The 15,623-nt window shown below is 46.5% G+C and overlaps 1 protein-coding gene and 1 pseudogene across 2 annotated transcripts in view; both read right to left on the bottom strand.

The window, feature by feature from the left end:
• Window positions 1-15,623, bottom strand: part of PTK7 (protein tyrosine kinase 7 (inactive)) — a 60,060-nt gene that overhangs the window by 35,939 nt on the left and 8,498 nt on the right. The window lies entirely within an intron of this gene.
• LOC113631133 (60S acidic ribosomal protein P0 pseudogene) lies at window positions 717-15,172 on the bottom strand (annotated as a pseudogene). Its single transcript, XR_003437191.1, has 2 exons — window positions 15,162-15,172; window positions 717-1,770 (listed from the first exon to the last, which is right to left on the bottom strand). The product of XR_003437191.1 is annotated as a 60S acidic ribosomal protein P0 pseudogene (transcript).

Genomic DNA, 15,623 nt, shown 5'->3' with positions numbered 1-15,623 from the left:
CGAGGCCAAGAAGGGACCTTTTAAGCTTCATAAGGGTAAGAACTACATGGCCTTAACACACTGGTAAGTTTAAAATCTGTGAGTTCATAACGATGTTTAAAAAAAAAGAGCCCAGGGCTTCCCTGGTGGCGCAGTGGTTGAGAGTCCGCCTGCCGATGCAGGGGACACGGGTTTGTGCCCCGGTCCGGGAAGATCCCACATGCCACGGAGCGGCTGGGCCCATGAGCCATGGCCGCTGAGCCTGCGCGTCCGGAGCCTGTGCCCCACAATGGGAGAGGCCACAATGGTGAGAGGCCCGCGTACCGCCAAAAAAAAAGAGCCCAGAGGGTAGGGATAAATTGGGAGATTGGTATTGACATGTACACACTACTATATATAAAATAGATAACTAATGAGAACCTACTGTATAGCACAGAGAAGTCTACTCAGTACTGTGTAACAGCCTACATGGGCAAAGAATCTAAAAAAAGAGTGGATATATGTATATGTATAACTGATTCACTTTGCTGTACTCCTAAAACTAACACAACATTGTAAATCAACTATACTCCAATAAAATTTTTTTAAAAAGACACCGGTAATGCCAAATCATAAGATTTAAAAAAATAAAAAAAGTTTTTAAAATTAAAAAAAAAAAGAGCCCAAAGTCCTCCATTGGTCACCTTTGAAGGATGCTAGAAAACCAACTCATTATTTTATTTTATTTTATTTTTTGGTAAGAGACGTAAGCGTTTCTTTCCTTGTTTCACAAATAAAGCCGGCTGAGTCGGCCGCTTTTTGGCGATTAGTCAAAGAGACCAAATCCCATACACTCGTCCGACTCCTCCGACTCTTCCTTTGCTTCAGCCTTGGCTGGGGCTGCAGCAGCAGCAGCAAGAGCAACAGTGGTGGCAGCAGCCACAAACGCAGACGGATCAGCAAAGAAGGCCTTGACCTTTTCAGCAAGTGGGAAGGTGTAATCAGTCTCCACAGACAAAGCCAGGACCCACCTGTACCCACTGATGATAGAAGGGGGTACAGATGCAACAGCTGGGTAACCAATCCGCAGACATACGCTGGCAACATTGCGGACACCCTCCAGGAAGCGAGAATGCAGAGTTTCCTCTGTGATGTCGAGCCCTTCAAGGTTACAGATGCTGCCATTGTCAAACACCTGCTGGATGACCGGCCCAAAGGAGAAGGGGGAGATGTTCAGCAACGGGGCTTCACTGGCTCCCAAGTTGTCTCCAATCTTAATCAGCTGCACATCACTCAGGATTTCGATGGTGCCCCTGGAGATTTTAGTGTATTGCCTAAAGCCTGGAAGAAGGAGGTCTTCTCAGGGGCCAGACCAGTGTTCTGGACCAGCACAGTGACTTTGCAGGGCGGCAGGTGGCATGTCATTGGCCAGCAGCATGTCCCTGATCTCAGTGAGGTCCTCCTTGGTGAACACAAAGCCCACGTTCCCCTGGATGTGAGGCAACGGTTTCTCCAAAGCTGGGTTGTTTCCCAGATGCCCTCGGATCACCTTGTCCATCATCGTGTTCTTGCCCATCAGCACCACAGCCTTCCTGCGGAGGGACACGCGGATCTGCTGCATCTGCCTGGAGCCCACATTGTCTGCTCCCACAGTGAAGCATTTCGGATAATCATTCAGAAGTTGGATGATCTTAAGGAAGTAGTTGGACTTCCAGGTTGCCCTGTCTTCCCTGGGCATCACGGCGGTGCATCAGGGATTGCCACGCAGGGTTTAAAGACGATGTCACTCACTCGAGGACACCTGGCAAGAGGCTCATTATTTTAAAAACTGGTCAAGAAGCATTTACTCTCCCTTTCGTGAACAGCTATACCTCAGGGTAACCAAACAGTTAATAAGGGGCGGTTTATCTTTATAGAAGTCTCCAGCTGATACACAGAATATCACCATTTTATAGTCCCTAATGAAATACTGGATCTAGCAATGATTATTGACGGCTGCTAATTCCAGAGAGACAGCCAGATGTTATGTGCCTACTGAGAAAGTATACCTGGAAAAAAAAAATCAAATCTGACCCTGACGAAGCCTCCAGATCTATGTTTCATTATTAAAAAGAAGCTCTCTATGGGACTTCCCTGGTGGCGCAGTGGTTAAGAATCTGCCTGCTAATGCAGGGGACAAGGGTTCAAGCCCTGCTCCGGGAAGATCCCACATGTCACGGAGCAACTAAGCCCGTGCACCACAACTACCGAGCCTGCGCTCTAGAGTCCGTGAGCCACAACTACTGAGCCCGTGTGTCACAACTACTGAAGCCCGCGCGGCTAGAGCCCAGGCTCCGCAACAAGGGACGCCACCGCAATGAGAAGCCCACGCACCACGACGAAGAGTAGCCCCCGCTCGCCCCAACTGGAGAAAGCCCACACACAGCAACGAAGACCCAAAGTAGCCAAAAATAAATAAATAAATTTATTTTAAAAAAAAGAAGCTCTCTAGAAAGAATTTGGAAAACAAGGGCTGAAATAGTTAACTGTGAATGCACGTTCTTCTGTTGCTCCCACAAACGGTTAAGACCTAATATTGTTGTTGTTAATGTTTCGTGCGCTTCCACCATCTTCTCCACCAGATTCTCAGCTCCCTGAGGTCAGGGGCTGGACGTCCACTCTTCCATCCCCTCCACTGTGGACGCCTTGCCCATTGGAGGAGCTTGGGAAATACCAGCTGATCTGTGGTGGGTTCACTGGCCCCTGCATGATGTGAATCCAAACAGAGTTGAGCCCAATATGGGATCCTGGTCGGCAATTACATTAATTATCATTATTAATTCAACAAACATTTATTTAATGCCTACCATGTGCCAACTACTCTGCAAGACACTGGGGATGGAGAGAGAAAAATACAATTACTGCCTTTAAGTATCTCTGTTTAGTGGGGGAGTCAGACAAGTAAACATATAATTACAACAGCGAAGGCTTACTGACCGCTTATTACGTGCCAGCCACTATTGCGAGAGCTTTAACCCCATTGTTAATGCTTAAAACCACCCAGTGAGGTAGGTACTACGACCCCCGTTATGCAGATGAGGAAACTGAGGCACAGAAAGGTGAAGCCACTTGCTCAAGGTAACATAGCTGGTAAGTGACAAATGCAGGATTCAAATCTCCGGTCATCTGGCTCCAAAGGAAAACCTATCATAATCACTAGGCTTTACCACATTATCACACAGCATGATGGGTGGGTGCACGACGGGTGGGTGCACAAGGCAGGCTTTTAACTCAGAGTGAGGGTATAAGGGGGCAGAGAAGCATCCTGGAAGAAGGCTCTTCAAAACAAGATTTTAAGAAGGAACGGGGCTTGGGGACTTCCCTGGCGGTCCAGTGGTTAAGATTCTGCAATTACAATGCAGGGGGCATGGGTTCAATCCCTGGTCAAGGAACTAATATCCCACATGCCGCACAGAGTGGCCAAAAAATAAAAAAATTAAAAACACAAAAAAAGAAGGAACAGGGCTTGGCAAATAGAAAAAGAAGCACAGAAACAAAACACGAACTCAGGGTAATTCCGGATGCTCAGAGTTTAAGGGATGATGAGGGGGAACACAGCAAAAGGCCACTAGGACACTGGTTTGTGAGGGGTGGAGAAGGCAAAGGAGGTGAAATCCAAGTTTACCCTGCTTAGGCTGTCCCCGGACCAAAAAAAATCACCAATACAGTGAGTCCCCGTTTCCAAGGAGGTGGCTGTTAGGTTAGAAGATGGACTGAAGAAGCTCTTTGTCACGGTACATTCACAGAAGGCATGATCATGGGATAACGTCATACCTGGTCTATTAGTTTCCTAGGGCTGCTGTAACAAATGACCACAGCTGGGTGGCTTAAAACAACAGAAGCTTATTCTCTCACAGTTCTGGAGGCCAGAGGTGCCAAATCAAGGTGTCGGCAGGGCTGGTTCCTTCTGGAGGCTCTAGGAAGAGTCTGTTCCATGCCTCTCTCCCAGCTTCTGGTGGTTGCAGGCAATCCCTGGCACTCCTTGGCTTGTGGCTACATCACTCCAAGCTCTGCCTCCGTCATCATGTGACCTTCCTCCCTCTGTGCGCATCTGTCTCTTCTCTTCTTGTAAGGACATCACCAGTCACATAGGATTAGAGCCCACCTTAATGACATCTCTTTACTTGGTTACATCTACAAAGGCCCTATTTCCAAATAAAGTCATGGTCACAGGTCACAGGGCTTAGGACTTGAACATACCCTTTTAGGAGACACCATTCAACCTATGAACACCTGCTATTCTGCAAACTGCTTTTTTTGCCCTACAGCTAGCCACAGGTATTTTTCCGTGTCTGTTCACATGGTTCTGGCCCATTCATTTCAACCACCGTATGTTATTTCACTGTATCGGTGACCCAAAATCTATTTGTCTAACACCCTCATCGTGGACATTCAGATGGTTTTCAATTTTTTGCCATTACAAACAATGCCCCAACTGAATCTCTCTGTACAGGCACCTATGCACATTGGTAATGGGAATGTTTGTTGTAGTATGACTTCCTAGAAACAGGACTCCCCCTGGACCAAAGAGAACACAATTTCAGGGCTTTGATAAATGACAAATTGCTCTTTAAAAAGGCTGTACCAATTTATGCTTCCTTACCAACACTGATACTTATTAATCTTTGCCAATTTGAGAGACGTAAAATAATACTTTGTTTTATTCTGCAACTCATTTAAGACATTTAGTCTGTTCTTGACAACATAAAGCCATCTTTTGTATGTTCACTGGTTAGCTGAATTTTCTATTCAACTTCCTTGTCTACTTTTTTCCTTGTTTATTTTTACTGTTATCTTTTTCTTATTAATTTGTAATCAATAAGATCACTAATATAAGGCCTTTTCTGCATTTCATGTTACACTTTTCCCCCCGAGAATGGTCATTAAGTTACTGAATGCCTACTAAGTGCCAGGCATTGTTCTAAGTGTTGGGAATACAGCAGTGAACAGGGCAGTGAGGCTTCCTGTTCTCAAATGTTACTTAACTACTCAGAAGAAAATGGGTTTGCACATAATTTGGGCTTTAGATAGGAAGTGAATTTTCACCCTTGGGTGCAAAGCTGTCTTGGAATTCATTTAAATACTGTCCTGTTTTGCTTCGAGAGCCTTTTAGGGGGAAATCTAGTCTGTTCTCCAGGTGTTCTGGAAGCACCCACAAAGGAGCAGTGCGGTTAGTGAAGGTGGAAGCAGGAACAGCTGACAGCTGTGCCCTTTCCTTGAAAGGAAGAGCCACACCCCAGGCACCCACACCTCCTAGAAGTCCAGGGCCTTCAACAATTAAGCCCTGGTGAGCTCAGAGAGCAAAGGAAGTTTTAAGGAGGAATAACTCTTCCCCATTTCAGTGGAGGAGGTACCACTGGAGTCTCACTCCACCTCCTCCCAGAAGTTCCAGGGAGGCGTGATGTCTCCCCGAGTATGTTTGGCTCTGATCCTTCCTCTCCTGCCCACTTGGGGGACGGGGAATATACCCCCTGCAGACACACACACACACACACACACCCTAATTCAGGGATGAATCAGACAAGCTTATCCTGTTCAGATTACAGCCTTGTTCCTCAACCTAGCCTTTATCTGTAATAAAGGTGATACATTAATTTCCATCTGTCTAATTCCTGTCTGTCTTTCTTTCCTCCCTACATCCACTGGTTTAAAATTCAGAGGAAAGAAGTGTGTTATTTACTGACTCCTTCAACATACAGTTTCCATTCTATTGCTGTACGCCTGCGTATTTTATGGGTTTTCTTATTGTTGTTGATTTTGTGAATGGGATAAACGTTTCCATTGTATTTTCGAAAAGGTTACTTGCTGATAACTAGTGAAACTTCTGGGTTTTGTGTAGTTTTGTATTTGGCCAAGTGACTCAACTCTCTTACTGATTCTAATGGTTTTCAGTGGATACTTGGGTTTCACATGTAAAAATAATGGCACCACCTGCAAAGAGCATTAACTTTGACTTTCGTTTTCTTACAGAATTATCTCAGCTACAATTTCCAGAATAATGTTAAATAGTAGAGACTTTATTATTTTAATGTAGTGACTTCTTTAAAGAGAATAGCATTAAAATTTCATTTTTTAAAATTTATTTATTATTTTTTGGCTGCGTTGGGTCTTTGTTGCTGCACGTGGGCTTTCCCTAGTTGGGGAGAGCGGGGGCTACTCTTCGTTTCGGTGCGCGGGCTTCTCATCGCCGTGACTTCTCTTGTTTCGGAGTACAGGCTCTAGGCGCATGGGCTTCAGTAGTTGCGGCACGCGGGCTCAGTAGTTGTGGCTTGCGGGCTCTTGAGCGCAGGCTCAACAGCTGTGGCACACGGGCTTAGTCGCTCCGCCGCATGTGGGATCTTCCCGGACCAGGGCTCGAACCCGTGTCCCCTGCATTGGCAGGCGGATTCTTAACCACTGTGCCATCAGGGAAGTCCCTATAATTTCATTTTAAAATACGTTAGCTGTTGTTTAAGATTAAAAAAAAACAGGAATGGATGTTAATTTGTATCTAATGTCATTTTCACATCTACTGAGATAACTGTGTGACTCCTCTGACTTCTTATTTTGGTGAATTACATTAAAATAAACCATCCATGCCATTTTTGGAGTAAACCCTAATTATTTATGGTACATTATCTTTAACGTAGTATTTGCCAATATTTTCTTTAGACTTTCATACCAATATTTCTAAGTAGTGTATTTTCCTCTTCCACACTGTCAGTCAGCATTTGGGATCAAGGTCATATCAACTTTGTGACATGCACGGGGTGGCCATCCATCTGTTCCTTGGCTCTGTGATGGCCTATAGAGCACTACAAGGCTCGATTTTCTACATTTTTCAAAATTTCCCCTCAAGGCCCTCTGATACAACAGTTTGGTGGGGGGTGTTTTGTTTATTTTCTCACTATCTTTCAATTGCTTTTAATAGTTACTGGTCTAGTTAGTCATCCTAATGGCTCATTACATTTCAATAATTTATACTCTCCTAGCATCGACTTCTCAGCACAGCATTGAACATGGTAACCCTTTGTAACTTAAAAAATCTTTTCCATGGCAATTACCACAACTGTAATTATTAGTACACATTTTCATTAGCCCTCCCCACTAAATGGTAAGTTCTATCTCATTCCCTGCTCTAAGTCCCCAGAATCTACCAGGTACCTAGTATGTTGAAATTGGCCTCAAGAAATTGTTGTGAGGCCAGGATGAGGTTAAAGCTTCTTTTTCCTTTCTTGCTTTGCTTATTGACCATGTCTCTCCTTTTCTTGACTGCATTGGCCAAAGTTTTGTTTCTTTTGTTTTTTCTGAAGCAATGGAACTTACCAATTCTATATTTTTTCATTTCAAATTTATTAATTTCCAAGCTGTACTCAGAAGAAAATTAACAACCTTAAAATTCTTTCCTAAATAATAAGTGAAATAAATTAAGCTATTGGTCTAAAGTTAAAAAAAAGAATAAAATGAACTCTGTCTGTATTTTAGGTTTGTCTCATGTAAAGAACATGAAACTTTTCTAACTCAACCTTAATTTTGTCTTACCTCTGTGGGAGACATATTCCACTGAAGTTTATCATACTAACTGCTATATTTACCTCTGCTTTTATCTGGTTTATGTTTTAATACTACCATTCTTCCTTCGTTATATGTATTGTGTTTTATTTGCCTCTTAGGATCTGCTTTTTAATTCTACTTGTATATCCTTTGTTTATTCCTTTTTAAAATCTTGAATCTATTTCTCTAATTATCACATTTTTTCATCGTTTTCATCTCACTGTACATTTTCCTCTGGAATCTGAGAGCTCCTCAACTGCATGACATTGATTAGATTAACTGCAGTGCTGATTCAGCTCCTTAAAGTGAATACTGGAAACTGAATTCTGCTATTGCATTTTTTGTCTCCTCATACTCCTTCATTATCTCAGCCAGTCCTCTTATTACTTCTTCATCCTTCTCGGTCAGCTTCCTTTTTATCTCAGTCTGTTGAGACTCACCGGATGTTTTTATCTTAGGTTTCATGAAGTGCATGACTTCTTGACATTTTTGAGAGGGAAAAAAAGATGCTGCCTTCAAAAACTCACTTCTTTTTTCCAGCAGTATTCCAAGGGAGAAATGGCAAAGCCACAGACAATAGGATAAAAGGGGAGGGAATAGATACGAGAGCAATTAAAGGGATGGTAATAACTGGAGAAGTGGAAAACACAAATCTGCAGCCAGCAATGCTCAAGGGCTCCCAAGTCTATGTCAATGAGGAGTGACAACACATGTCAATATGTGTGTCCCTGAAGCCTGCCTCCCACAAACAAAGGCCACGCCGCAACACCCCTGCACAAACGTTCCTTCATTAGACCCTCACCATAGCTCTATGAGGTGGATATTATCATTGTCATCCTGCAGATTAAGAAATGGAATTCAGGGACTTCCCTGGTGGCACAGTGGCTAAGACTCCACGCTCCCAATGCAGGTGCCCCGGGTTCGATCCCTGGTCAGGGAACTAGATCCCACATGCATGCCACAACTAAGGAGCCTGCCTGCTGCAACTAAGACCCGGTGCAACCAAATAAATAAATAAATATTTTTTAAAAAAAGAAAAGAAGAGAAATGGAATTCAGAAGTTACAGTGCTTCCAGGACTCAAATTCTGGTCTTGGGAATCCAAGAACAACTTGAACAACCACTGAGCATCTGGGAAAACAAAGGTCAGGAACTGGACCCACCCTACTAAGCTCATCATCAAGTTGGGAGCAACAAAAAGAACACAGCTGCTAGAATGGAAAAGAAAATGGAGCAGGTAATTCAGAGCTCCATGGTGTAGAAGAGAGAACATGCATGGTCCCAGAGATCAGGGGAAGAGATCTTGGTGGGCACTGGGCTACCATCCTCCCAAGTTACCTGGAACAACCCTGGCTTATGCAGGTTGTCTTCGCATAATTATTAACAATGCCCCAGGTTGGATGATAAATTTTCCAGTCACCCCAGCAATGTCTCACATCTGAACCATGCTTACTAGTTTTCACACTTTAACCCGTGCGATTTTCACAGGCCCACTGTACAGCAGGGATTCAGAAATTTGATGAAAGCTATAAACACCCTCCCCAGAAAAATAACATAAATACAGAATGCTGTACCCAGTTGTGATATATTCCTATTCTTTGACAGAGCAGCTCCACTTCTGGGAATTTACCCTTCAGGTACACAAGCACAAGGGTACAGATAGATACAAGGATATTTGTGGTGGCACTGTTTACAAGAGCAAACCCTCAGAGACAGCCTGAAGTCCATCAGTAGAAAACAGGGGGTGGGTGGGGTGAATGGAGACAGCACTTGCTTTCGGCTAAGCTTCCCCTTAAAATACGTAGGAGCCTTCCTGCCCCCGCTTGTGCCCCCAACTCAGCAAGGTCCCAGGGGAGGAAGAGACACGAGCAAACTCGCAGGAGGAGGCTAAATAATGAATTGTAAGTGTATGTTTTCTTTGGCCAGGGCAGTCTGGCCAAGCTCTGGGGGCTTCTGGGCAGACATTTTTCATATTTTAGCAGCTGGCCTATGCCCAAGGCAGTCAGAAGTTAAGTAAGCTCTGAATGAGCTACGCCCATCTTCTCCCCGGCCCCAAGAATTCTTAATGAGGCTCTAAGGCAGCAGCCTCCACTATCACTCACCCTTCGCTCCTTTTTTTTTTTTTTTTTTTTTTTTTTTGCGGTACGCGGGCCTCTCACTGTTGTGGCCTCTCCTGTCCCGGAGCACAGGCTCCGGACGCGCAGGCTCAGCGGCCATGGCTCACAGGCCCAGCCACTCCGCAGCATGTGGAATCTTCCCGGACCGGGGCACGAACCCGTGTCCCCTGCATCGGCAGGCAGACTCTCAACCACTGCGCCACCAGGGAAGCCCACCCTTTGCTACTTTTAATGAATGCAAATGATTCAGCAACAAAACACTTAGCCTGCAGTGAAATCCATCTCTGTGCGCCTGGTTTCTCCAGCTTATAGCCCAGCTCAGGTAGGGCCCTACCGGGAGGGCAGCCCAGCACAGCCCGGGGTGCCCAGGCTAGCCCAGGCAGACCCCTGCACACCAGGACAGTGGGAGCAGGATGCAGGAAGCGCACAGCGGGAGGGAAGACACCCCCCCACCGCCCCGCCTCCACCTACCACCCCAACTACCAGATGCAGACCCTCACAACTCCACCTCTTTACGACTCTGGCTCCAGGGCAGAGGAAAGTGTGAGCAGAAAAACAAAAGGTATTTCTTTGATCTAATGAAAGAGGCTGGTCCCAGGCACCTCAAAGGCCTGTCCAGTCACCACACTTCCTGCATTCAAGGGCACTTCACCCCACATGCCCACCCCCTCCTCCTCTTCACCTGATGTCAGGTACCAGAGGAACCTGAAAAGCTCCCTTGGACTGGCGCCCTCCTCCACCAACCTCATGGAAGCAACAAAAACAGAGACAGTGTCAATAACCCATACACCGCGTTTTCAGAGTTCTCTTTTGGCAGCAAAAACTGAAAACAATTTGTCAGGAGTCTGAGAGCAACGTTTAACTAATGTACTTCCAACCTGGGGCTCAGGGGGATTTGTTGCCCCATCAGCCTCATCAACACCTCTTCCCAAGGCTGAGGCAGCGGCCTGGCCCAGAACAGACGGCTGTTAACGCAGCTGCCACAGCCGTCACCCTCAAGGCCAGCAGCTGGCAGGAGCCCCAGAGAGGTCCAGACAAGTCCTCTCAAGGCTTCTCAAACTGGACAACTAGTCACACTTAGGACAATGGAGGGCCCCCCGGGTAGTGCTCTGGGTGCTTGAGATACAAAAAGGGCTTCAAAGAATTTGTTGACCTGGTTTAAAAAGAACCCCTGCCTCCCAGGACAGACGCTGGGAAGATCAGCTTCCCCAGAAGTTTCAGAGTTTTGTCAAAATACATTTTTATATCATCAAAAATGCCCTGAGAAGAGCACTGGAATTTTCTTAACCTCAATGCCCTTCTTCCTGATTGTTCAAGGCACATCATCTGCAACACTTTATTCTCCTTCAAAACATTCCCAAAGGAAGTAAAGAAGAGCACTGACTCCATGGAGGGGCTGAGTCTCTAGACCCTGGGACTTCTGCGTTCTTGCCCTCCAGGCGAGCCCTTAATCAGCCCCTTTCCTAGCTGGGCACACCTACCAAGGGTTAAAGTTTTGGGCAACCACACAGAAAGAATGCATTCTGAAACTCCTGTAAGGTGAGGTGCCTAAAACACATATCTACACAGCAATCTACTAAAAAAGAAAAGCAGCTTTGCTCTCGATATCCACTAACACATACAAAAGGGACATATTTTTGTCTTTTCATGTGCCATCCAAACCCCAACCTGACAGCCAATCCATCCCACCATCAGATGAACCAAAACTCAAGCAAAGGAAGAACTCCCCAGCCTTTGGGCCACTTGTGTCCTGAGGGGGAATGGCACCACCCAGCCAATGCTCAGGTAGCACCAAGCAGAATGATTAGCACCAGCTGTCTCCACAAAGCTTCTATCAACCCCATGCAACTGTGCGGCTGTGAGCGGAAGCCCATGCTACCACCCCCTGTGCGTCTCCCACATGCCCCCCTCAGGTCTTCATCCTCTGAGCACCTGGCATTTACTGTGTCCCCCCCCCCTTTGGTGCTTCTCTGTGTCCTTGCCTTGTTCATTACCCTCTTCTGGTTCTGTCTCAGTTTGCCTACCAGACAATCCATTCCTGGAGTGAGTCTCCAGTCTCCCCCACGGAATAGCTCAGCCTTTTTATGTTTTGTTTTTTTTTTTTTTTTTTTTTTTTGGCCGCATGGCTTGTGGGATCTTAGTTCCCTGACCAGGGATCAAACCCTGGCGCCAGCAGTAAAAGCGGCAAGTCCTAACCACTGGACCGCCAGGGAATTCCCCGCTCAGCCTTTTAAATTTTTTTTAATATTTTATTTATTTGGCTGTGCTGGGTCTTAGCTGCAGCATGCGGGATTTTTTTTTTTTTTAGTTGCAGCATGCATGCGGGATCTATTCCTCGACCAGGGATGGAACCCGGGCCCCCTGCACTGGGAGCATGGAGTCTTACCCACTGGACCACCAGGGAAGCCCCTCAACTTAGCCTTTTTAAATGGAGACTCTAGGGGAATTCCCCGCCCAGGCCCAGGTTCAATCCCTGGTTGGGGAAACGGGATCTCGTATGCCAGGTGGTGTGGCTAAATAAATAAATAAATAACTAGAGACTCTACCATAAGAGAGGTATTTTCTTTCCACAAGAGACTGTTTGCCCGCTTAGGGACAGCTACCTCATCTTCTGGGTATAGCTTGCTTTTTAAGGATTTAGAAGTTCCCCGACCTCCCCTCCCACATTACCTAGCATGAGGCCTTCTGTCTTAAACATCCTTTGTTATTTATGTGCCAGACTAAAAGGAAGACAGCTTCAATTGGAAGTTACTAATAGACAGGAAGCAAAAACAGGTCTGTAACTAAATCACATTCTAACTACCTTCTATCAAGTATTCACAATAGGACAGACAAGTCCTTTGCATACACTGAATTTCAAAGATGTCACTGATTTTAAGATGCACCATTATTTATGTTCCAGCAAAAGGAAATGGTACCAGTTAAACTAAGACACAACATTACATAATTATCTCACAACCAAAGAAGTGAAACTGGGGAGGGGGAGAGAGAGCATCTTAGAGTTCGTGAAATACAGTACTAGCTCATTTAATTCTCACGAGACCTAAAGGGATGGGTATTACCACCACCATCTTACAAAAGAAGAAACTGAGGCTCAGAGAGGCGAAGTGAACTAAGGTCTCTCGGGGAGCAAGCTGCAAAGCCAGAACTCAGTTCCTGAACAGATTTCTGAATTTCCGGGGTCGGGGCGGGGGGCATGGGGGCTGGCGCGGGGCAGCCAGGCCTCAGACAGCCCAGCCTTGGTTAAGCTGCCCCGCCCCTTCAAGGGCAAACAACACTTGCTTGCTGATTCCTGAAATTAGGGTCTTTTTGCAATTGCACCTTCACAGATCCTACCTCCAAAAACAACAAAAGGAAAACAGGTTTTCCTAGCTCCTTCCTCACAAAACTGGCTGGAAATGAAGGGGGGAAGCTCTCAGCCAACTTGTTATACATAAAGCACATTTAATGAGCCTTTCAAGCTCTGGGAGTGGGAGAAGGAAGGGTTCATTGGAAATCTGATACTTTGGCAGCTAAGTGAGAGGGGCAAGGCCCTGAGCATCAACACTGGGGATTAAACACCATCCCAAACCCCTTTGTCTGCCAGAAGGAGATACTTCCTGGGGGGCAGGAGGCAGCAATGCTTTTTATGGCAAAGCCCACCTAACAACAACCCTCCACCGGAGACCTGGCTGGGGCCTTTGTACAACCCACCTAACCATAAACCCTCTGTCCTCTCCCAAACTTGCTGGGGTTCCTCTTCCCACAAATACCTGTGACCGTCATAAACGCCCTTAAACAGCCCCCGTTTACTGCCCAGCCTGCCTGCTGCTAAATGAGGGCATTTGTTTCAAATTTGCAAATACCAAGAGCGCTGGAAACCTAAGTCCACTCCTAAAATGAAATGTTCTGCATTCCTCTGGGCCGAAGCTCCGCGCTTCAAAAGCTGCAAGAGGCCCTGGCTGTTTACTCACTGGTGGGGCTATTGGGAGAGGCATTTCCCTGCTCCCTGAGGAGGCTGCTTTGATCCCGGCCGGGTGGGAAGGGGACCGAGGGAGGTGCCACCCAAGCCCAGGCCCGGCTGGGCCCAGGCTCTCCTGCCCCCTTTCTGGGTCTCCAGTGGCAAATTTGGGGGGCCTGGGAAAGTGAGTCTCATGGGGAGGCTCAAGTGGAGACTCACCGGAGACAGAGCAGGCCAGCTCAGCGCATCTCTCGGACCATCTTCAAAAGGCCCTCGAAACAAAGGCAAAGAGAGTAAGGGAAGGCACGGAGGCTGAGAAGCAGCTGACGCCACCCCAACCTCTTACACAGAAATAAAGAGGCAAACTCCCCACCCATCCCCCTTGCGGCACCAAGCAACTCAGGACACTGCATTGGGCTGGGTGCCAAGCGGGTGTTTACTAAATAAAAGCCTTTTGTTTTAAGGAGGGTTTTTTTTTGGTGGGGGGGGGGGGTAAAGAAAAGACAGAGATCCTCCTCCAGGCCCCCAGGGCTGTTCCAAGGCACAGCATTCCCCCCTCCCCTCCAAGCTCCTCCTGCAGGAGGCCCGAACCCCTACAGTAGAGGAGGAGCCCAGATCACAGGCTACAAAACTGCTGGCAAGTTGGGCATTTTTTAAATTGGTCAGTTTAACAATTGGTTTAATCTGCTAAATTAACCAAACAGAATGATTTGCTCTTTGTAGCTGCAGCTCCAAGACCAACAGCATTTCCTTTCCCCCCCCCCCCCCCCCGCAAGACTGTAAGACAACCGTTTTCTTTGTCTGTGATTTGTTTTGTTATTCAGGTGGCTGGAAGTGAACTTGGGATCACAAATGCCATCCTAGCACACCACCTCTCAATGGAACTGCCAGCCTGAAGGAGCCTACTCTTTCTTCTCCCAGCTGGGAAACAGCTCATCTTTGTGGGTTTTTTTAATAGATGAGCTACAAAAGAATCAGAACACTGAAGTGTCGCTTTGCACCCTCCATGATAGAGCGTAAGTTCCCGTGTTGCAACCTGAGAACTTCAGAAGCGGAAGAACAAACAGCGGGATTGCCAAGCACGGTCAACGGCTGAGCCAAAGGGAGATACACCTGGCACCAAAGAACCTACGTCTCTCAGGATGTCGAGGTCATTGTTCAACCTCTTCCGAAACCTCTTGAGAATTAAGACTCGCCTCCAAAGTCAGAAATGGAAGGAAACCTACATCCATCAAGCCCCTACTATGTGCCAGGGCACGGGCACATCTCTCTATACAAAAGACGTCAGAGGCAGTAAACTGAGAGCAGAGATGATTCTGTTACCACCTACGTAGTCTCCACCGCAGCATAACCCAGTATGCAACTCTCAGCAGGCACACCAGTCTGGAATGTGGTAGCACACCTGCAAGCCCGGGCCTGTAACTGCCCATGACCTTCCAGAAGCACCAGGCGGAAGAGACTCAGGACTCGTGGGTTCATGAGAAAAGCTCACATCTTGGGGATGCAGGCATAGAGTTCTGGACTTCTAGATTACATATAGTCTGATCATAACACTAAAAACTTTAAGACGTATACACACCTCTGAATGGGCCATCGAAAACTTTAACCTGACTGTTGTAACCAAAAAGGCGGGGGGGGGGGAGAAAAATGAGCAATCCTGAATGCTGTGTCCCAAAAGATCTCTCCAGGTTTAAGTTATGGACACACTCCCTCTGACTCTAGCAGGGTTGCCTCTAAGCCCACCCAGAGAGTTATCCCGGCTGCAAAATCCACTCCCCAATATTTACCTGGTTCCAAGGCGTATGTGCAACATTTCATAGCCTCTAGTGATGACATACATACAAGGACATATGAGAGCAAGGAAACAGCTCTATTACTTACCATCTCTGCATCTCTGCATCTCCTGAGCAGATCGTATTTTGTGCCTCAGCTTCTTTACCTCTCAAATGCCTCCCACCCCCACTCCTCCGGAAACAAACAAACAAACAAAACCCAACCACCCTCATCCTGCCTCTGGGGCTTGATAGGATGGAAAGT

The sequence above is a fragment of the Aethalodelphis obliquidens genome, unplaced genomic scaffold, assembly GCF_003676395.1.
Source record: "Aethalodelphis obliquidens isolate GAN/ISIS:26980383/991018 unplaced genomic scaffold, ASM367639v1 scaffold31, whole genome shotgun sequence".
NCBI classification, from domain to species: domain Eukaryota; kingdom Metazoa; phylum Chordata; class Mammalia; order Artiodactyla; family Delphinidae; genus Aethalodelphis; species Aethalodelphis obliquidens.
Note: the sequence above shows the minus strand (reverse complement) of the source record. Positions and strands in the feature narration are given on the sequence as shown.